This window comes from Ascaphus truei, chromosome 3 (assembly GCF_040206685.1).
Source record: "Ascaphus truei isolate aAscTru1 chromosome 3, aAscTru1.hap1, whole genome shotgun sequence".
Taxonomy (NCBI): domain Eukaryota; kingdom Metazoa; phylum Chordata; class Amphibia; order Anura; family Ascaphidae; genus Ascaphus; species Ascaphus truei.
Genome location: NC_134485.1, coordinates 386054035 through 386079226, shown reverse-complemented (window position 1 = coordinate 386079226; position 25192 = coordinate 386054035).

The following is a 25192-nucleotide window of genomic DNA, read 5'->3' as shown; positions in this document are numbered from 1 at the left end:
GACCCGAGCGGCGACACGCAAGGAGCGTGTGCCATGCCAGCGGAGGCAGGTCAGGCGCCTGGTGCCAAGCAATGGCGGCTTGGGTGCGCGCGCACCCGTAGGGCCAACGCGCGTGGGCAGGAGGTGCAGGGAAAGCAGCCAGGAGCAGGGAAAGCTGCCGGGGAGCCTGAATGGCCTGAGAAGAAGGTAAGGATGCGCTGGACGCGAGTATACCTGCAGCGCGAATCCTTTCAGTTCCTTAGCAGGTTTTAAAATTAGGTAAATACAACCTCAGATGAACAACAACACATGACATATTACACCGTGTCATAATTTATTTAACAAAAATAAAGCCAAAATGGAGAAGCCATGTGTGAAAAACTAAGTATACCTTATGATTCAATAGCTTGTAGAACCACCTTTAGCAGCAATTACTTGAAGTTATCATTTTCTGTATGACTTTATCAGTCTCTCACATCATTGTGGAGGAATTTTGGCTCACTCTTCTTTACAACGTTGCTTCAGTTCATTGAGGTTTGTGGGCATTTGTTTATGCACAGTTCTCTTAAGGTCCAGCCACAGCATTTCAGTCGGGTTGAGGTCTGGACTTTGACTGGGCCATTGCAACACCTTGATTCTTTTATTTTTCAGCCATTCTGTTGTAGATTTGCTGGTGTGCTTGGGATCATTGTCCTGTTGCATGACTCAATTTCGGCCAAGCTTTAGCTGTCGGAGAGATGGCCTCACATTTGACTCTAGAATACTTTGGTATACAGAGGAGTTCATGGTCGACTCAATGACTACAAGGTTCCCAGGTCCTGTGGCTGCAAAACAAGCCAAAATCATCACCCCTCCTTCACTGTGCTTGACAGTTGGTATGAGGTATTTGTGCTGATATGCTGTGTTTGGTTTTGCCAAACATCTCCACTTTGGTCTCGTTTGTCCAAAGGACATTGTTCCAGAAGTCTTGTGGTTTGTTCAGATGCAACTTTGCAAACCTAGGCCGTGCTGCCAAGTTCTTTTTAAAGAGAATAGAAGTGCTGCCATGTTCTTTTTAAAGGAAGGCAACCCTTCCAAACAAACCATACTTGTTCAGTCTTTTTCTAATTGTTCTGTCATGAACTTTAACATTTAACTTGCTAACTGAGGCCTTAGAGTCAGATGTAACTCTTGTTTTTTTTTTTTTGCAATTTCTCTGAGCATTGCACGGTCTGACCTTGGGGTGAATTTGCTGGGACGTCCACTCCTGGGAAGATTGGCAACTGTCTTGAATGTTTTCCATTTTTGAATAATCTTTCTCACTGTAGAATGATGGGCTTTAAATTGTTTGGAAATGGCCTTATAACCCTTCCCAAATAGATTGGCAGCAATAATTGCTTCTCTAAGATCATTGCTGTTGTCTTTCCTCCTTGGCATTGTGTTAACACACACCTGAATGCTCCAGACCAGCAAACTGCAAAAACTTTTGCTTTTATAGAGGTGGTCACACTTGCTGATGATCAATTAATCAAGGGCATTTGATTAGCAGCACCTGTCTGCTACTTAACATCTTAATTCCTATGGAAGCAGTAAGGGTGTACTTAGTTGTTAACACATAGCTTCTCCATTTTGGCTTTATTTTTGTTCAATAAATCATGACACGGTGTAATATGTCATGTGTTGTTGTTCATCTGAGGTTTTTAGACCTGCTGAGGAACATATGATTGTTATTATGTCCTGATATGTACTGTAAAACCATGGAATTCAAAGAGGGTGTACTTTCTTTTTCACATGACTGTATATATATATATATACAGTTAAACCCCGTTATAGCGCGCCCCGTTATACAGCGAAATCGGTTATAACGCGGTTTTCACGTAGCTCCCGTTTAAAAAAAATAAATTAATTTTAATTTTTTTTGCACACTGCACACACTGCACACACACTGCTCACAGAACACTGCACACACTCCCAACACTCACTGCACACACTCCCAGCACTCACTGCACACACTCTACACTGCACACACTGCACACACTCTACACTGCACACACTCTACACTGCACACACTGCACACACTGCACACACTCTACACTGCACACACTGCACACACTCTACACTGCACACACTTCACACACTCCCAGCACTCACTGCACACACTCTACACTGCACTCACTGCACACACTACACTGCACACACTGCACACACTCCCAGCACTCACTGCACACACTCTACACTGCACACACTGTACACACTTTACACTGCACATACTGCACACACTCTACACTGCACACACTCTACACTGCACACACTGCACACACGCTACACTGCAAACACTGCACACACTCTACACTGCACACACTGCACACACTGCACACACTCCCAGCACTCACTGCTCACACTCTACACTGCACTCACTGCACACACTACACTGCACACACTGCACACACTCCCAGCACTCACTGCACACACTCTACACTGCACACACTGCACACACTCTACACTGCACACACTGCACACACTCCCAGCACTCACTGCACACACTACACTGCACACACTGCACACACTCCCAGCACTCACTGCACACACTCTACACTGCACACACTGTACACTGCACATACTGCACACTCTACACTGCACACACTCTACACTGCACACACTGCACACACTGCACACACTCTACACTGCAAACACTGCACACACTCTACACTGCACACACTGCACACACTGCACACACTCCCAGCACTCACTGCTCACACTCTACACTGCACTCTGCACACACTATACTGCACACACTGCACACACTGCACACACTCTACACTGCACACTGCTCACACAGCACTCAGCTCTCACACCACACAGCACTCACAGCACACTCTCACAGCACACATCTCTCACAACACACTCTCACAGCACACTACACAACACCTCCCACTCCCCCTCCCTACCTTTGGTGTCGGCTGCTGAGATCGGAGCGGAGCTGGCATCAGGAGGAGGGGGGGGTGTGTGTCGGGAGGAGGGTCGGGTGTCGGGACACATGTGAGAGACACAGAGGGGACCTCGCTACCCATTCAGCTCTCCGGATCCTCTCACACCACAGGCCCAGATCTTCCTTCCCCGGTACTGCACCTCTCCTTACCCCGCACAAGCCGCCAGGTAAGGGACACGTCACTGCCAGGCAGGAGGCGGATCTCATCTGGGAAGGAGCTGCAGGGCCAGGAGGGAGGAGCCAGGCAGGAGCAGCTCTCTCACTGGCCAAGAGGAGGTGGCATAGCGGGTGTGTCACAGGCAGGTCCGGCCTTCCTGACACAAGCCATGGTAACCAGGCGGCCCATTCAACCGGACCGGAGCATCGATCAGGCGCGCGGGTGCCATTTTTTTTTTAAATTAGCGGGACCCCGTTACTAGCGAGGTGGTCTCGGGGTGGACCCCGAGGACCACGCTATAACGGCGTTTACCTGTGTATATATATATATATATATATATATATATATATATATATATATATATATATATATATATATATATATAAACCACAAATATAACCGCATCAAAAACCTAAACACTCAAATTCTGATCACTAACCACAAATAATCCAAAATAAAGGCAAGTGGCGGTGCTATGGGAAAGAAATAGATGAACACACAAAAAAGACAGAAATCCCAAATGAAGCACTCTTATCAAGGAAGCGTATGAATATTAGTACAAAAGGGTTTATTGATCATGGACCAGAAAAACACATGAAACACAGTAAAAAAGACATACATATAAAAACAATAACAGACGGGGAAGACACAGTCAAAGCTCCAATCCCAAACATATGCTAAATGTACAAAACCTCTAAAATGGACGCCCAGATGACAGAAAAAAGAGGGGCAGAGGAGGGGGATCCTAGCAAAGACAGAGGGAATCAAAGATCCCACTGAATTTGATGACCGGCCGGTCCCCAAATATAACCATAAAGGGTAACAGGTATTACAAACATAAGCTGGAAGTCATGTGTTATAATATAAATATATATGTACCAGCAAAGGAAACCTAATATGAAGACATTCTTTAATAAAAAGAAATGTCCAACAAAAATGAAAATTGTACAAAGTTCCCTTGGATGAGATCAGCTCCAGAGCGAGTGAGCAGAGTTGGCGAAATCTCGCGAGACTTGGAGCAGAGCACGTGACGCGGAAGTGTGCGGTGGTCAGACGCCAGTACACGGAGCAAAACGATGTGGAAAGGACTCCAAACATACTATTGGACATGCGCAGGTCGGGGCACAAACTGAATGTGAGAGACTCAGTTTGGTTAAAATCTCTCCAATTGCCTGTTTTTATACTTACAGAGTGTGAGTATTTTATTCATGTGTTTTTTAGTTTTTTTAATAAAACTTTGTTGCCCTATATATGTTCCCTCTCTATCCTCATGATATGGTATTCATCTGAGATCAAAATTCAATCAAGAAAGAAGGCAACTGACATCTGTACTAGATTTAACTTCACAGTTCCAGATCCCAATTGTGTGGATAAAGGCTCTTATTTACCACCTAAGGGTGAGTGTATCTCTCACCATTTGTTTGTGACGCTTGATTAGACATACTACCCTATGTTTTCTTTCCTCCCTCTCCCTTGTTCTTTCATTTGCGCCTAGGTCATTCTTCCATATACTCTTCTACTCGGCACTTTGTGGGGTGGTGGACCTTGTTGGCTGTATTTGTTTTAGGGACAGGTCATTTTGGGTGCACCTCCCCTTTATCTATTTAATATTGGTTGATGTATGCAATTAATAATTATACACTGTGGTTATACGCACAATAGGTAATTTTCACTGTAGCGCTTAAAGTTCTTTTATTTATATATATATATATATATATATATTATGCTAACAATACATACATTTAACAGCACATGAAAGAAGCAAAAAATATCCACATTACTTTATCAACTAACACTATTGAATGTATAAAATAAATAAAAACAAAAATACAAATATTGTATCCATCTATATATATAAGACTGAAAAAATGTTTGTGTGTATATTTGTGCCCCCTGTGATTGGCCGGAAGACGGGCTGCGGGGTGGGCTGATGTCACAGCAGGGCATGACAGTCACACCACCCACACCCGGCCGCCACGCCTAACCTCAACCCGCCGCCTCTGACACCCTCCAGCACGAGAGGCACGCCGCCTCACCTCAACCCACCGCCCCTCACACCCTACACCCTCCCGCCTCACATTGCCACCAGCTCCCACCTCACCCGCTGCAGCGCCGGGGACCGGGTAGAGGGGGAACGAGCGGCGGCTCCCGCATCAAGCCGCATCCGCACTGCCTCCTCACTCACAGCCTCACCCGCGGGAGCGCCGGGGACAGAAAGGGGGGGGGAACGAGCGGCAGATCCGGCATCACCCGCCTCCCCACTCACCACCTCACCCGCGGAGTGCCGGGGACGGAGGGGGAGGGGAACGAGCGGCGGGCATCACCCGCCTCCACACTCACCGCATCACCCGTGGGAGCGCAGGGGACCAGGGTAGGAGGGGGAGCACGAATGCCAGGGACCGGGGGGGAGGGGAAGGGGCGCCAGGGACAGGGGGGGGGAAACGAGGACAGGGGGTCATGCAGGGGGGGGACTATGATGTCAGGTACAGGGGGGGACTGTGATGTCAGGTACAGGGAGGGGACAATGATGTGGGGTGCAGGTGGGGAGTGTTGTGGGGTGCAGGGGGGTAAACTGATGTGAGGTGCAGGGGGGAGTGTGCTGTGTGGGGCAGGGGGGGAGTGATGTGTGGTGCAGGGGGGAGAGACTGATGTGAGGTGCAGGGGGGAGAGACCGAAGTGAAATACACTGGCGACACACTTTATTTGAGCTTGGCTAGTCCCACGAATTCGGGTATACCCGGTTGTATTGAGGTTTGTGACTGTTTTCTGCCCGAGTGCATTGAGGTATTTTCCAGGCAGGGATTGAAGCATTTTATTCCCGCTGGCTGCAATACTGCACAGTATATATATATATATACTGCATTACAATTCATGAATTTATGCCATCTGGTAGACACGCGAAGCATTGCAGCCTATTAAATCCTAATCATTATCATTTAACAGATCAGCCGCCCATCAGCCAGGCATGAACCCAGGCTGGGAAGGCAAACGCAACGGGGCTTGTCAGAGGTGAGGAGCGGCGCATTCCAGGTATCTGCCAGGTATATACTGGGTATTTGCTCTAATAAAGTGTGTCGGTGCAGTACAGGGGGGGGAGAGAGTGATGTGAGGTGCAGGGGGGGCAGAGAGTGATGTGAGGTGCAGGGGGGAACTCATGTGGGGTGCAGGGAGGAGAGACCGCAGCTGTGAAGGAGGGGAGGGGGGAACGGAGCTGTGAAGAGGGGGGAGGTGTTAAGGGAGGGGGGGAACCCACTTGTCAAGGGGGGTAAATCCAGGCCAACGCCGGGTATATCAGCTAGTGATTTATAAATGGAATTATAAAGATCAATATACAGCTGCAGAAATAAAAAGAAAACTGAGTACAAATTGTAAAATTAATTTATGTGAATGTGACAGTGCTTATATATAATACCTTATATAAAACCCAGTGGTTAAACAATATACAGTATGTGCACCAAAAGAAAAATACTTTTTAACCTTTTAAGTGATGGGGAGATGATCTCCTGCTCGTCAGTATGATGGCTCAACACCATAAAGATCACATCTGAAGAAAAAAAGACAGCGCTTGACCTCTCATAGTGTAAAATAGTGCAGATATAATTATAAATATTAAAGTGGTATAATATGCACGTACAGCAAGGACAAATCAGTTGGACAGGGCATGTTCAGGGTACATGTTACCGCTCTAGTGATAGATCACAAACATCTGGTGAGCGTCAGCTAATCCTACGGTTCTCCTGCTCCAGTCACTGCAAAAGGTTCTTTAAACAGGCTGAACAGGGCTCTGGTGTGGACACTCATTCCAGGAACACGTCTGCTTGCTTGAAGATTCACAAGCGTACTGTCCCTTTAAGGCGGCAAACTCTGTACCAGTTCAGCAGTATCAATGCCACCCCAATAAACTACCGGCTCTCGGGGAGTCCCACAGAATGAGCTCTGACTCCACGGCGCCACTTGCAGCACACTGACGTCACAGGGTTTTGCTGTGAACCACGTCCAACCCGCGCTGGCTCAGTTCCAAAGCTGAAGGCTAATCGGACAAGTCACGGGAGTAAGCTGGGGGATAATACATGCCAATAAACTGTTTGTTTACACTTATAAGCGTTTCCTTAGTCAAACTAACTTAATCAGGAATAGTTACTGCATTCAGGTAAGGAGTATTTAACCCAGTTGCTGATTGGCTGTTCAGGGGGTCTCAATCAGCCAACCAGTACATCAACACGTATACTACACAGACGTACATTAGGCATAATTAAACTGCTACTAACACAGATGCATGACTGCTTAACTAAAATTACAACCACAATACTAAGTAACCTTTAATTTATACAGCATAAAATAACATTTAAATTAAAACAAATGCAACCAGATACAATAAATCTTCAAAAGTTGCTGGGAAAAAAGAAATAGATATTAGCAACATAAAAATAGGCAATACTAAAAATTTACTCATCTGTAAGTGAGACAAGAATTAAGCCACTAAAAGTGAATGGAGCTGTTTGGTTTTAAAATATAAATACTTCAGTATAAAATGATTAAACATTCAATATTGGTCAATTTCAAGAACACAAAAATAAAATTGAATTAAAATGGATTCAAATACAGTATACACGTATGAATTCGTATTTGAGAGGAAGCATATTTCTTTTTAATAAAGTGACCAAATGTCTAATTTCTCATTCAGGCCCCTGAGGGCCAATGTTTTCATTTTGTATATCCAATATGATTCCTGTTTGGAAAGGGACTTTAATCTATCCCCTCCTCTTCTGATAGGGTGTACCGCCTGAATCCCCTTATAGGTCATAAAACTGGGGTCACTCTGATGATGTATTTTAAAGTGATGTGGTACACTGTGTTTATCCAGTCCAATTTTAATATTTCTTATATGGTCCATTATTCTGTTTTTTAGAAAACGCTTTGTACGGCCAATATATTGGAGACCACAAGGGCACTCAAACATATATACTACGTGGGTGGTTTTACACGATATGCAGTCTTCAACTGTAAACTGCTCTTTAGTGACACAAGATATAATATTTTTTCTGTCACTGTACAGATGGCTGCAGGCCCTGGACTTGCCACAGCCAAAGTTACCCACAATTTTAGATGTTAACCATGACATTGCCACTGGTACATTTAAACTCGGTCCAATATCACTAGGGGCCAATAAGTTCTTAAAATATTTAGCTTTCCTATAAATAAAACCAGGTTGCTTGTTCAAATGTGGACCCAGAACTTCAAAAGCGGTAAGGCAGTTTATAAAGCCCTTAACAATTAAGGATTCTCCATTAAAAAAGGACTTGAACTATTTTGCCATCTAGAAATGTGTACTGTATGTAATGCATCTTCTTCTTTTGCATCTACAGTTATACAAAGGTCTAGGGCCACATAAAGAACCTTATGTAGATCTTAACTTGGTTGGTGCCAACATGTTTTTGTTACTATTGGCATTACTATGAATGATAGAGGGTGATTTTTCAAGGTGACCACCCAAAATAGGATCTCCAACTAAAATGCCACAGTGTTTGTTCAATATAGCTTCCATGGATTTAGAAGATTGACTATGGGGCCTATGCAGAGAGCAGCGCTATTTCGAAATTCGCCATTTTTTGGAGAAAATCGCGCAGAAAGCAGCCGAAAATGGCGAGTTCCGAAAAACGCGCCAATTTTTCTTTTCTATTTGTAAAACTCGCCTCGCGGCTGGCGAGAACCTCAATCTCGCCAGTTTTAAAAATATCCGTATGCAGAGAGGCGCGAACGGCATCTAGCGGCTGTTCGCGCCAATAAAATGGCGCGATTGTCTCCGTTTTGCCTCGCAAAAAAAAACTGCCGCTCGCGGCCATTGCAAAGGGAAAAAAAAAGGCGCGAATTTGTTTTAACACATTTCTGAAGCGCGCATCTCGCCAATTTAAACTCGCCACACGCATCCATGTTAAACATAGCAGAATTCGCACTTTTCTGCATACATTACCGACACACTTTATTGAAGTGTGGTCGGTACCGCAAGCCGGGAAATCTCCCGGCTTGCTAGTGGCCGCCCCTCGGCGTGCCGCGCGTCATAGACGCGCGGTCACGCGTCATCGGGAGCGTGCGCCCCCTGCACGCGTGTCCAGGGGCTCCCCGAGGGAGCCCTGGTGTCCCGCGATCGCGGGACAGCGGCAGGGGGTTCCGGGGGACCCGGCGGACCCGGCAGCGGTAGGGAGAGCGCCCCGATCGGAGGGCGCTCTTCCGCTGCTTCGGCGCGCGCCCGTCACACTCGGGCGCGCGCCAGGCTACTGCTGCGGCACAGAACGGGCAAATGCTCGAATAAACTGTGCCGCAGCAGTATGGAGATTAAAACTCTCCAAAAAAGCTACTTTTTAATAAATTCGCCAATTTTAAAATTCGCTGCTCTCTGCATAGGCCCCTATATCGGGTGGAAAAGACTGTCCGATCACTCAAGTAACCACCCTTATTGAAAGTTCTACTGCTGTGCCTATTTTTATATAATATTATATCAAAAGGAGGACCCTAATGACCTTGGGTTTTGGGTATTACCTGGATAAGGAGCTGGCAGGAAAATCATGAGGTTAAGCAGAGCAGACAGAGCCATACGGAATAGGTACCGGTTGTCCCATGGTTAGAACTTCCCATATGTTCCAGAGCCCAACATGCAAGAAATTGAAAACAAATGGCATGATTGGTTGGGGTTAGCCGTTAAAGAATATCTACAGTCCAGGACCAGTTATAAAGAACATATAACTGAATCTAATATGTGGTTATGGGTTAAGGGTCCCAAAAACAGTGCTCAATCTCGTTCAGAATTTCAGTAGATAATAGTCCTTATTAGGTTGTGCAGTCAGCCTATGACCATAACTAGGTATTGGACCCAGTGCTTAGTACATGAATCTATCACATATGACAAATAACATGAATGAGGGTTAACGTACCGTTACTTTGTAGGATTGCGCCCTACATGACCCTTGTGTTGCTACACTGTTACCGGTCATCCAGTCTCAATGAAGGGAGACATACAATACTCACATATGGCTGTTCTTCTGTGCGTGCATCCACGCTCGGTGTACAATATAGCAGTAAAAGAGATCCGAAGATTCCAGCGGTGCACAGCTTGTAGAAATGGGAGACCAGCAAGGTGTAGATTAAAAATAAAAATTTATTGAAAAAACATTTGGTAAGGGGGACACACTCTGACGCGTTTCGGACCTGCGTGGTCCTTAATCATAGAGCTGATTCGCGTCTCCATTGACCCCTATCTTATAGTGTGAGACCCCTCCCCCTTGCGTCATTGCGCTGTGTGTTTTGGCGCGAAAAATCGCCAGTACAAAGCGATTAATGGTCTATACCTATCAGCTGTGTATGCGCGCGTGTTGGAGGGTGCAGTGAATACTAATTAGCCATGCGCTATTCCCTTCTGTCAACACACGCTGTGGGTTGCTAAGTGACCGCAGTAAACACTGCCTACGTCATAGCGCTGCGTGTATCAGCGCAACCCCGATCAGCGTGTTGGAAGGTGCAGTGAATATTAATTAGCCATGCGCTCTTCCCTTCTGTCAACACACGCTGTGGGTTGCTAAGTGACCGCTGTAAACACTGCCTACGTCATAGCGCTGCGTGTATCAGCGCAACCCCGATCAGTGATAGTAAGTTCCTGTCTGGTGACTGCGCATGTATGTTGGATACTAACTGGCATATAGATAGGTCATATGCAACCTCCTCATGTGCCCCAAATCATGTCTTATCTAAACAACCATAATAGATATATAAGAAATCATAATTCACCTCACATCACTCTACGCGGGGGGGGGGGGGGCGAAATGGAAAAGGAATAAGACAAGGGGGAGAAAAACAAGATCATGTGAACATCACCAATAAGTCACATACATATCAAACACAACAATAAACAATACATCAAAAAAGTTAAAAGTACTAAATTGCGAATCTTATATCCGCCGTGGAGGTATTCAGGTACCATGTGATATCATATCTTGTGATAAAGACATACATTGTTAGCATTGAAATTACTATCATCATACGAATTATAATTAACTCTTTATCCTTCCTGTACTCTGAATGTTGGACTAGTTTCTGCTTTTTGGGATATATACTTATGTGTATATGTGCATGCTGTGTACTGTATCACTGCGAGACATTGGGGATAAATACACTTAGACTGAGGCACTAAATACCTTTATCGAACACTCCGTTCAGGGATAATTAAATACCCCAAACTACTAAAGTATGAATATATTTTGATATAATATTTAGTTATATCATTAGTTTATTTTAATTTAGGAAGTGTTTCAATTCCCAGTCCTGATTTATGCCCCTGGGTGCCATTGTCCCAAGGGCATAAATCCAGAACATTTCTCGACGGTTTAATAGTGCCTCCCTATTTCCTCCTCTAGGATGTATGGAGATCTTTTCAATAGCACTGTATGTAAGGGTTTTGATTGATCCCTGTTTACATGTATTAAAGTGACGCGCTACTGGGAAACGTTCATTTTTATTTCTGATACTGCGTATATGCTCTGTGATTCTCACTTTCACTGATCTAATCGTCCTGCCAATGTAGCCACTACCGCATGCACATTTCAAGAGATAAATTACGAAATCAGTGTTGCATGTCATAAATGATTCAATCTTATAGGTGTGACCAGTGTGTACATCCCTTAGGGATTTGACAGGTTCCGCATACCTACACAGGTTACAATTGCCACATTTAAAGAATCCCCTTGGTAGCTGTGTGTTGTTTTTCTTTTTTGAGCAGAATAAACTGGGGGATAAAGAGTTGCCGATGGTCTTTGCCTTCTTAAATACTATTCTAGGTTTGTGTATAGTATATGGATCTAATTCAGAATCCAATTGCAGAACCCCCCAGTGTTTTTGAAAAATGTGCCGTATTTGCTCTGCCTGTCTAGAGAAGGTGGTTATGAAGAGTGGGACCTGTGCTGCCTCTTCCTGTTTCAAGGACTTCCTAGGTTTTCTCTTTTTAATCAGATCATTGCGATCGGTCTTTAGGGAATTTTGGAAGGCATTCTCAAGGTCCCTCTCATCATAGCCACGCTCTCTAAACCTGCTCTTCAATTCATCAGCTTGTGCCAAGAAGGACTCATCAGTGGAGCATAATCTCCTCAGTCTTAAATATTGCCCTTTGGGTATGCCCTTAATCAGGGGTCTCGGGTGGGCACTGTTTGATCTGAGCAGAGAGTTTTTGGAATTAGCTTTCCTATAGATGCTGGTCTGAATTTGTTGTCCAACATCTATATATAGATGAAGATCTAGATAATCAATCTGTGAGTCACTGTAACAATGTGTGAATTTTAGATTATATGTATTTGCCCCAAGATATTCAAAAAACTCGTGTAAGGTGTCAGTGTCCCCATTCCAAATGATTAGTAAGTCGTCAATAAAGCGACGATAAAAAATAATATTATCTCTAAAGGGATTGTGATCACCGAAAATGTGGGTAGATTCCCAAAATCCCATAAACAGGTTCGCGTATGAAGGTGCAAATTACGTGCCCATGGCTGTGCCTTGTGACTGTAAATAAAACTGTGCATTGTACATAAAATAGTTGTGCTGTAATAAAAAAGTGACTGAATCTAACAAAAAAGTGATTTGTGCCATATTCAAATTAGAGTGATTGAGAAAGTGACTAATAGCCCCTGTGTGAGGGGGGCCTTCTGGACCCCCCACGCACAGGTGATGAGACCCAGGTAGATAGATTGTCCTTCAAAGAATATGTAGCCATACAGGATTTGACAGATCTAGACACAGATAACACAGTGGTAGACTCCATTGGGGAGGAGGAACAGTTCTTGTTCTTAAGTGGCACTAAACATACACAATTTAGAAATAGGTCCATTTTTTGTCCATCCTTTTCAAAGGGTCCTCATTTGCAAACATACACTGGCGACACACTTTATTCGAGCTCGGCTAGTCCCACGAATTCGGGTATACCAGGGTGTATTGAGGTTTGTGACTGTTTTCTGCCCGAGTGCATTGAGTTATTTTCCAGCAGGGATTGAAGCATTTTATTCCCGCTGGCTGCAATACTGCACAGTATATATATATATATACTGCATTACAATTCATGAATTTATGCCATCTGATAGACACGCGAAGCATTGCAGCCTATTAAATCCTAATCATTATCATTTAACAGATCAGCCGCCCATCAGCCAGGCATGAATCCAGGCTGGGAAGGCAAATGCAACGGGGCTTGTCAGAGGTTAGGAGCGGCGCATTCCAGGTATCTGCCAGGTACATACTGGGTATTTGCTCGAATAAAGTGTGTCGGTGCAGTATGAACGGCTTGTAGAGCAGGATTTGCAGGCCTTGGCTAAAGGCTACATGTTCACTGCTCCCTCTTTCGATAACCTATCTTGAGTGGATAGGATGAATCTTAATACACTTAAAAAGAGATCCGATATTATTATAAAAAATGCGGATAAAGGGGGAGCAGTGGTCATCATGCACACATCAGCCTATCATGCAGAAGCACTTAGACAATTGTCAAATACACAGGCATACTGCAAATTGGACAAAGACCCTACTCAAATATACCTAAGGGAAATTTATGATCTGTTGGATCTGGGCAGAGAGTTAGGAGTGATCAACAATCGTGAGTCAACCTATTTATATAATTCTTTTCCGGTCGTGCCTATTTTTCACCATCTCCCAAAGATCCACAGGACTCTGGTCTGCCCTCCAGGCAGACCTATTATATCGAGTATTGGATCTTTGGGAGATGGTCTATCTAGGTACGTCGATTATTTCTTACAAACCTTAGTCAAAGAATTACCGGCCTATCTTAGAGACTCCGCAGATTTGCTCCAAGATATTCAAAAAATCACTTGGCTTAAAGGTTACACTTGGGTTACCCTCGATGTAACTTCTTTATACACAATAATTGATCACACTTTGGGCACGAGGGCTATTAGTCACTTTCTCAATCACTCTAATTTGAATATGGCACAAATCACTTTTTTGTTAGATTCAGTCACTTTTTTATTACAGCACAACTATTTCATGTACGATGCACAGTTTTATTTACAGTCACAAGGCACAGCCATGGGCACGTCATTTGCACCTTCATACGCGAACCTGTTTATGGGATTTTGGGAATCTACCCACATTTTCGGTGACCACAATCCCTTTAGAGATAATATTATTTTTTATCGTCGCTTTATTGACGACTTACTAATCATTTGGAATGGGGACACTGACACCTTACACGAGTTTTTTGAATATCTTGGGGCAAATACATATAATCTAAAATTCACACATTGTTACAGTGACTCACAGATTGATTATCTAGATCTTCATCTATACTGCTGCGGCTGAGTTTATGCGAGCATTTGCCCGTTCTCGGCCGCAGCAGTAACCTGGCGCGCGCCAGAGGGTGCCGGCCGCGCGCCGAAGACACGGAGGAGCGCCCTCCGATCGGGGCTTTCTCCCTCCCGCTGCCGGGTCCGCCGGGTCCCCCGGAACCCCCTGCCGCCGTCCCCCACATCGCGGGACACCAGTGCTCCCTCGGGGAGCCCTGGACACGCGTGCAGGGGGCGCAGGCTCCCGATGACGCGTGACCGCGCGGCGATGACGCGCGGCACGCCGAGGGAGTGCGGCTAGCATGCCGGGGCATCCCCAGGCTTGCGGAGCTATCCGCACTCAAATAAAATGTGCCGCCTCTGTATATAGATGTTGGACAACAAATGCAGACCAGCATCTATAGGAAAGCTAATTCCAAAAACTCTCTGCTCAGATCAAACAGTGCCCACCCGAGACCCCTGATTAAGGGCATACCCAAAGGGCAATATTTAAGACTGAGGAGATTATGCTCCACTGATGAGTCCTTCTTGGCACAAGCTTATGAATTGAAGAGCAGGTTTAGAGAGCGTGGCTATGATGAGAGGGACCTTGAGAATGCCTTCCAAAATTCCCTAAAGACCGATCGCAATGATCTGATTAAAAAGAGGAAACCTAGGAAGTCCTTGAAACAGGAAGAGGCAGCACAGGTCCCACTCTTCATAACCACCTTCTCTAGACAGGCAGAGCAAATACGGCACATTTTGCAAAAACACTGGGGGGTTCTGCAATTGGATTCTGAATTAGATCCATATACTATACACAAACCTAGAATAGTATTTAAGAAGGCAAAGACCATCGGCAACTCTTTATCCCCCAGTTTATTCTGCTCAAAAAAGAAAAACAACACACAGCTACCAAGGGGATTCTTTAAATGTGGCAATTGTAACCTGTGTAGGTATGCGGAACCTGTCAAATCCCTAAGGGATGTACACACTGGTCACATCTATAAGATTGAATCATTTATGACATGCAACACTGATTTCGTAATTTATCTCTTGAAATGTGCATGTGGTAGTGGCTACATTGGCAGGACGATTAGATCAGTGAAAGTGAGAATCACAGAGCATATACGCAGTATCAGAAATAAAAATGAACGTTTCCCAGTAGCGCGTCACTTTAATACATGTAAACAGGGATCAATCAAAACCCTTACATACAGTGCTATTGAAAAGATCTCCATACATCCTAGAGGAGGAAATAGGGAGGCACTATTAAACCGTCGAGAAATGTTCTGGATTTATGCCCTTGGGACAATGGCACCCAGGGGCATAAATCAGGACTGGGAATTGAAACACTTCCTAAATTAAAATAAACTAATGATATAACTAAATATTATATCAAAATATATTCATACTTTAGTAGTTTGGGGTATTTAATTATCCCTGAACGGAGTGTTCGATAAAGGTATTTAGTGCCTCAGGCTAAGTGTATTTATCCCCAATGTCTCGCAGTGATACAGTACACAGCATGCACATATACACATAAGTATATATCCCAAAAAGCAGAAACTAGTCCAACATTCAGAGTACAGGAAGGATAAAGAGTTAATTATAATTCGTATGATGATAGTAATTTCAATGCTAACAATGTATGTCTTTATCACAAGATATGATATCACATGGTACCTGAATACCTCCACGGCGGATATAAGATTCGCAATTTAGTACTTTTAACTTTTTTGATGTATTGTTTATTGTTGTGTTTGATATGTATGTGACTTATTGGTGATGTTCACATGATCTTGTTTTTCTCCCCCTTGTCTTATTCCTTTTCCATTCCCCCCCCCCCCCGCGTAGAGTGATGTGAGGTGAATTATGATTTCTTATATATCTATTATGGTTGTTTAGATAAGACATGATTTGGGGCACATGAGGAGGTTGCATATGACCTATCTATATGCCAGTTAGTATCCAACATACATGCGCAGTCACCAGACAGGAACTTACTATCACTGATCGGGGTTGCGCTGATACACGCAGCGCTATGATGTAGGCAGTGTTTACTGCGGTCACTTAGCAACCCACAGCATGTGTTGACAGAAGGGAATAGCGCATGGCTAATTAGTATTCACTGCACCCTCCAACACGCGCGCATACACAGCTGATAGGTATAGACCATTAATCGCTTTGTACTGGCGATTTTTCGTGCCAAAACACACAGCGCAATGACGCAAGGAGGAGGGGTCTCACACTATAAGATAGGGGTCAATGGAGACGCTAATCAGCTCTATGATTAAGGACCACGCAGGTCCGAAACGCGTCAGAGTGTGTCCCCCTTACCAAATGTTTTTTCAATAAATTTTTATTTTTAATCTACACCTTGCTGGTCTCCCATTTCTACAAGCTGTGCACCGCTGGAATCTTCGGATCTCTTTTACTGCTATAACTGAATCTAAGATCTGTGAGGTGATGAGGGAATGGCTTACTGGGACATGTATTTTTAAAGATCGGGTGGAGGTTTGCCATGATACTGGTGGACCCTATGCCCGGGTCAAGGACTTCGAGGGATGGGCTATAAATAAGTCTGATCCCAAATATTACAAGTAGTGGTCCATACTTTTGATGTTGAAGAGTTAGTAAGGTATCCATCGCTGCTATCCATCGCTGGTGGTAAGGGTTCTACTGTGTATATGAATTATGATTATGAGTACCATTGATATGTCATCTGTATTATCTTTCATGTTCCAGACTGACAGATGGTGCAATAAATTTTGTTCCAGTGGGGACCATGGAATTTCACCGAGAGGAGAGTGTAACAGGGTATGTCTAGTCTGCCTGTCTTTCCCCCTGTTATGTAAGTTCCTGCTAGCTGCAGTCTGTAACAGGTTAATTCTGTGGGCTTGTGAACCCCCTACATGCTCCTCTCTGATGGACAGAAGTGAGGTGGTGACTCATGGCCTGTGTAAGCCCCTTCTGGTTCCTGATGAGGGGCAGTGCCAAATGTAGTCAGTCCTGCTCTGGAGGAGGAAGAGAGCAGTGGGGCTATGAGTCTCTCCCATTGTGGGATGAGCATGCCCACAACCCAGCCCCTGGGGCTGGGGGAACATCTGATGAGACCAACAGATACCCTGTAATATCTGAGGCAAGCATCATCCAGAGGCCTGGAGCCTCTGAGACCCTGCACCGCTGTATGAAGAACATCTGAAGTGATTGCTGAATAAATACCTTTGTTCATCATACTCCTGTCTAAGTGTCAGTCCCTGGGTAGGAGGGAAGAAGCATGCAATAGTGGGGGCTGATCTCCCAACACCCTGGAGCCCGCTACTGCTGGAGCCTCTAAGCACCCTGAGAAGCTCAGAGAATGAACCAAAGCCTGTCCTGATCTCCCTCCATCGCAGATCAAACTCAGCTCTCCTGGCCCTAACAGGTAATCGCACCACACACTAGGTAGCAAAAGCTGTCAATCGCCCACTGGGGGGGAGGAGGGAACAGTGCTACATTGTATTGAAACACTTGTGCTGTTTCTGGTAGGCATGGGCACAGATAACGTACTGTGTGCAATGCTGTACGCAGTAAATGAATTCTAGAGCACTTCTGGAAAAAAAAACTAAAGGTTTAACTACAGTACAGATGTTGCAAGACTTACAGTCCTTGCTGCAGTCAAAACACCAAGTGTAAATTCACAGCATTTACAGTATTTGCAATCTGTGGTTCCCCTGTGGCAAACACTATGGCTCTGAGTATCATAGGCAAAGATATTCAGTGCGCCACCAGCTAGCCACACATATTGAACTGCACTAGCATAATTATAATTATTCTGGCTGATCATAGCCAAGCCGCAGACTAGGTGAGGACAAAAAAATGTGTTCATGCGGGTTTCACTTTACACCTTCTCGCGGTCATGGGAACTGTAAGTCTTGCTACATGTAGTAGTTGAGTGGCAAACCATATACTCTTGGCATGGACAGTCAATACATTAAACAATTCAAAAAAATATTTATTCTGACACATTAAAAGCCAACATTACAGTTTCTGAGTATCCCATGTAGAAATGTCCAATCAGTTTTGGCGTGTAATCTAGCATTCTCAAGAACTGTGTATATCTGAAGTTACAATCCACTTATTTAGAAGCGTCATAGATTGTACACATTTGAATCTTTAAAGAGGCATAAATCAGGATATATACAACAAATACAGTACATACAACATTAATTAAGCTATAATAAATAAACCTAGAATGACACACTCAGTCACATTTTTAAGCCATTGTGTTCTTAATGCTCTGAATGCCCTGAATTCCTGCATCCAGTGTATCTATCTCTTTAGCAACCTCTTGATAATATTTCCAACTCCTCATTTCGGCACTATTCTCTTTAGTAGATTAGTGCTGCAAATTTAAGCATGCATCATGAAGAATGTCCTTTTCTTTAAAAATGTTCTGTCATCAGGTTTTATTTTTCTCTGCTGGTACCTAAAATGTTTGCAATATTTATAATAGCGGACTTATGGTCACTAATTCTTTCACTTAAAGTTTGTGAGGTGCAACCAATATAGAAGAATGTACATGGACAAGTAAGCATGTAAATTACATGTGCACTAGAGCAATTAATGATGAATTGCTATATATGATACTTCTTTCCAGTAGAAAGATGTTGGACATTTTTGGTATCATAAATGTGATTAGATTGAATGCAATGTCCGCATCAATAGCTGCCTGTTGGAGATTTTCATAGCTGTGGGTTGATTTGTTGAGGTTATAAGTCACTTGAAGTCAAGCTATTAGCTATATTTCTGGCTGTTCTATATGTAAATCTGGGCCATTTGGTCCCTACATTATGTAATTTATTTTCACGGTCAAGCAAATGCCAATGTTTTTTAATGAAATTGTTAATAAATGTAGAATCTGTACTGTGAGCTTTTTTTTTTTTTAAATCTCCCCTCTTTGTTTCTGTAATAATTTCTTAAAGTGTTCCATTGATTAAGTGAGGTAGACATCCTCGCTCTATAAATTGTTCAACTAGCAGTTAGGATTCTGAGTGATATTCGTGTGTTGTAGAAGTGTACATATTCTCTTAAGTCTTAAGAATTGACCTTAAGTTATATTTCTTTTAACATGTGATGAATGAGCAGATGCAAAATGCAATGAAGAGTTTACTATGTGTGGCTTTCTATAGATTATGGTCTCCAACTTGTCATTGTTTGTCTTTCCAGTCAGGTCCAAAAAGGCTATCTTAGATGCATCATAATCTATTGTTAATATTAAACAATCAACATGTTTATTAATATGCTGGCGAAACTTGTGTAGCCGTGACCCCTGATTCACCGCAAAGAACGGAAGGTTGCGCTTGCAAAGAGTAGTTGCCAAAGCCCGCGAAGGAGGAGAGTGTATTTGGAGGGAGAGAAGCAGTCCCTTGACCCAGCAGCCCTGCGGGGAGGGTCAGGTGAGAGCGTCTAGCCTATGGGCGGAGGAGTTGCCAGAGATATAGGCAGTGGTTGCGCGCACGTGGAGACAGAGCTGATTGGAGAGGCGAGGAGATGGAGAGACTGCGAGGGGAGGTTGTACCACCCCGGCGCAGGCCAGGTGCCCCAGGCCCAGCTAGCCCTGAGTCACCTTAGAGACAAGCTGAGCTAGGGACCGCCTTAGTAAGGTTCCTGCCCCCGTACTGCTAGTTTTGCCCGGGACTATTCTGTCGAGAGGAAGGTCTGGGCTCAGACCCCTTGGGAGTGCCAGAGTCCGAGAGGGAGCGCCCCGGACCCTAGGGAGAAAAAAGAGAGATAGAGCGGTGTCGACACACAGAGACCCTTTTGAAGATCGTGGCAGTTCCGAGCACCGGAGTGCTCGGCAGGTATTTCATGAAGTGCACCAACTGTATCTTTCATTCACCCAAGACATAGTGGCTGCGCAGTCACCCATACACACACATAGGGCCTGTTGTGAGCGGGAGGACTGAGCAGTATAATTGGACACGGGGTGGGCTCACCCGGTGGCGGGATTGGGGGATTGTTGTTGGCGTCCGCCGAGGCGCAAGTTATTGTTGGCGTCCGCCGAGGCGCAAGTGATGGTGACGTCCGCCGTGGCGTGTTACATAATGTGTACCTGTATACCGGACTGTCATGGCATGTAATGTACCGTGAGTTTGACCTGCCAGTAAAAGAGATTGGTTTTAGAACTTGGCTGTGTAAGTGTAATTCTTGCATATACGTCCTGCGAAGACTCACTCCCCCTTTGGTGGGATCTGTCGCAGGTGGAGGCGCTGCACTTGATATATATATTGCGGGCACCCCAGGCTCTCCGTGGCAGAGACTTAGGCCTTGTGAGCCAGCAGGTAACACAGCACATAGTAGCAGCTTGATAGTGATAGGAAGCAGGGCTACACTTGTATAGTCTGGCAGTAGGTTTACTGGCTATGCAATTCTTTAACCCAGGCTGTGCTGTAAAGCTATGCAACATGGCAGGCATAAACTTATAGGGCTCCATGTTAAAATAGATTAGAAGCAAAAGGTAACACTGTGTGCTCATTTGCATGTCATTTCCCAGAATCAATGGGTGCAGTGGAAGCACTGTATGCTAAGAGATAATGGCGCAAAACAGGGTTGCAAACCTGTCTGAGACTTGTGAATATGCTAAAAAGTGATATTTTTATTTGCTGTACAATATATGGTGGAGGGCTTTGCCACTTTTTTTACCCACCATAATGTATTTAAAGTGTGGCTCAAATGGAGGAAAGACTTCTTCCCCCCCCCCCCCCCACACTTGTCACACTTGCCTCTGATCCGCGCGGAGACCGACTCAGGGAAGCACCACGGGGCAGAGTCATGCGCCCACGCACTGCCAGGGCAGTGCAGGCGCAGCGTCGTGATGGCGGAGCTCTGCGAGACGCAGCGCGCACGCGCACGGGTTGCTCGGCAACCAGGAAGCAGGAGAACGTGAGGGAGCTGCTGGAGCCTCCCACAGGCGGAGACTTGCTGAGTGAACCGCATGACGTCATCACGTCGCGACGCACATCGCGCACGCGCGCGGGTTGCCAGGCAACCAGACCTAGCATCAGGAAAGCCTAATTACAAGCTGTTTTTGATCAGTGTCTCTCTGACACCATTGGTGGACCAGTACACACCCCTGCAAGGTAATTGGACCCTTCCCACATATATACCTGCTTCTGCCTGTCCTTCATTGCTGAGCATAAACTCCTGTTTATGCATTGTGCTCACCGCTGCTGTTTAGTCTTGTCTTGAACCTGTCTGCCCTGTTTGACCCTGCCTGTTCTTGGATTTCTACACTCTCCAGCGCTTTGACCCCGGCTTCGTTACTCGACTACTCTACCTTCTATTACCCAGGACCTTGGCTACGAAACTCTACCTACCCGGACTCTCCAACCCTGGAACACGGCAAGTACCCTGACTACCCTGACCTCTCCAACCCTACGACGCGGTACGACTAGGACTACGCACTCCGGACAGGACTGCGTGGTTGTGGGTCGGTGCCTATACATACCCCACCTCAGCCCCGCGGTCTTCCGTCCTGTTTGTGGTGAGCGCAGCATGACAACACCATAGTGACTCCTTATTTTCTGCAGAACATACAATGTATTGCTTATGAAATCTAAGAAAATTTTTAGTTAACAAGAATTCTAATATCTAAACAAGGAAGGTAGAAGGTGAACTATCTATTCTATCCTTCTATACATCTTGCATAACTTCTTTTGGTTTATCATGCGGTATGTTAGTATATAGGGCATCTGTATGCAGGGTGTATAAAAAAAGTAATAGAATAAGTTAAAATAATTTGGAGTTTCTCTATTATGTGCGATGAATCTCCAACATACACTGATCATTTTTGTACCTTGAAGTACAAAAATTGGTCAATATACCACGAAAAAGGTTCCAAAGTGGAGCCTATGTATACAATTATAGGGAGTCCTGTTGGCGGTGTGACAATTTTATACACCTTATATGCAGGGCCGTCTTAACAGCGTTATAGGCTCCCGGGCAAAGCAGTGCACTGGGCCCTGCCTACACAACCACTCACAGGAATAAAAATGTAAATTATCGATAAAATAAACTTATATTTATTGATACCTCCAACAAAACCGTTAATTGCCTCCCGTGAATCCGTTACAATATTCTGCTTCCATAGTATTGCAAGCAATAAAAACGGCAACATTTATCTCGCAAATGCAGACATGCCAAGTCTCCGCTACAAGTCGTAATTTTTCTCCTTCTACCGAGTTAGCGGGAGATTTGAATGTTGAGGCGGGTGATCGGAAAATTAGTGTTAAATTCCGGTCTGTGCATAGATTAGCATGGGGCCCCTATTCTCGTGGGGCCCCCGGGCAACTGCCCAGCGTGCCCATGCGTTAAGACGGCACTGCTTATATGATATACAGATGCAGCTGCCGTTATTCGAACACTTCACGCAGTGTATTCCTCGGAATACCCATGTGATGGCGCGCGATTTCTTCCAACCGTACCGCCTTAAGAAGCGAGTGCAGGTGAGTGCCGAAAATGACATAATAGTGTTCTGGTTTTTAAACACCTGAAATTTACACAGTAGCACAGTACTGTAAACATTACAATTCATTCATTTTATTTAATTGCACACAATCCATGAAATTCAAACAAAGCAGCCGCGATAAACACGTGTGCCTGAGATGATTGGCCGCATTAATGCAGCGTGGAGTACAGCAGCGCACGCGAAAACAGCCCCGTGATTTGTTCGAATAATGGCCGTTGCATCTGTACACTGATTATCCAATACATTTGTACCAAATAGTTAATTTTATTATGTCTTGATTTTGTGGGGTCTCTGGGTAGGAAATTATAAAAATTGAAATCTATATCATTTTTCTGGTACATTCTTTCACATAATTAATTTGATTGAAAATAACTAACATTCCTCCTTTATCCGCATGTTTAAAAATCAGAGTAATCTTTTCTAAATTATGCAAAATATTACATTCTTTAGAAGTAAGATTATCTCATCTATGTCAGAAATGAATGCTTGCTTGTTAGCAATAGTCAATCATTTGGTAATCTGAGTGTCAACACACCCAGGTTAGTAGGGGTTTATCCAAGAGAAAAGAAGTCCAAGAGCAGTGTATCTAAAGGCTCAATGATAAAGGACCAAAGCATGACCACGTGTCACCAGTTCCTTGTAAATTCTATCTTTAAACACTGTTCTGTTTGTTATTGTAACTAAACTGCCTATCTTGTCCTTGAGTCTTTGCTCTCTCGTCCACATTCCATTGTTTTAGTGAAATACATTGATATCTGCTAAGCAAGGGGACCACTAAAGTTATTCAAGCATTTCCTTTACTCAGCTGTAGCACGATCCAAGTTCTCCCTGTGCATCACTTGTAGCGGGTGGACCACGGCCCAAGTATGGCCAAGCACGATCCCAGCCCAACGCAGAAGGCATTTCCCATAAGGACAAAAGTGAAAAGTGAAAAAATCTGTGCTACTAATTATATATATTTTTTAAGTGAATAAAATTAACCTTCAACCATAATAGTTAAATATAACTAATAAGTGATGACTGAGTGTGTCATATAGTATAATAATTACAGTGATGTATTAGTGAATACTAAAGATATAACCATAAAGTGAATTGTGATAATAGAATAAGGAAAAAACCTTAATAATAATAGAGCCTGCTGCTGTCCTGCTTCAGATGGCTCAGCATCCGATATGACTGGTAAAGGAAAAAAAGAACAAACAGCACACACCTCATAGTGTAATCAATTCAAATTATATTGAAATAAGGTGAAGGTGGTGATAAATGCACGTACATAAAGGTGATGTTATCAGGCAATACATGAATTTCGGCACATGTTACCAACTGGAGCAACATTCACATAGGTTCCTTCTCCAAAAGACAGCGGGATCCAGCATCCACCGGTGATCAGAAAGACCCGTCATTCAAGGGCACCGTCTTTGCTTCCCGACACGTCTTAGTTCCGGGTACAGGTCCCAGATGTATGTCAAGTGCACTGCCCGGCTGCCGCTTGGATTTTAGCCCCTTCAGGTTTTTTTGCCAAAGTTTAGCGCTGTTTACTCACTCCAGCACTGTAACGCCTGTATGCCCGCAGACCTGGCCAGTCCCCAGTATTGAGGTGGGTAGGGTTAACACACGCACCCACAGCAGTGAGGGCATGCCCGGAGTGTGGTAGTGCGTTGTCAAGCCTGGAGAAAGATGGTTAAGGTATACATACAACGCCTTGGGATTCAGAGTTCGGATAGTGATGTCCGTGTGCCAGAGTCTAGGGCAATAGAGAGCAGGATAGTGATGTCCATAAGCCAGAGTCCAGGGATAACAGAAGGCAGCAAGGTTGTATCCGTAAGCAGGGTTCAAGGGCAGGAGAGAGTAGGGTAATCCAGTACAAAGCAGAGTTCAAGTCAGGGAGATCCAAGGGTAAGCAGGAGCAGAAACAAACACTGAAAGACACAGGAGAGCCAAGCATAGGACTGCACACACAGAGCTTACAAGAAGCTATGCAGAGCAATGAGCTAGAGGACAGATAGGGGTTATAAAGGAGGGAACACCAATGGGAGAGAGAGGAGGAGCAGAGGGTGAAGTGAGAGGCAGCAGGGATAGGTGAGAAGGAGAGAGGGAGGAGACAGGTGAACAAGAGAGAGAGATAGCATGTACAGCATGGGAGGCGGAGCCAGAGGTCTGGGAAGGTTTACAAGAGGAGCGTGTGCGCCTGCCCTCTGTAAGGCTAGGGTGCGCACGCACAGGCTGTGTCAAGAGGCGCGCGGAGCACCATGCTGCAGGGGCACCCG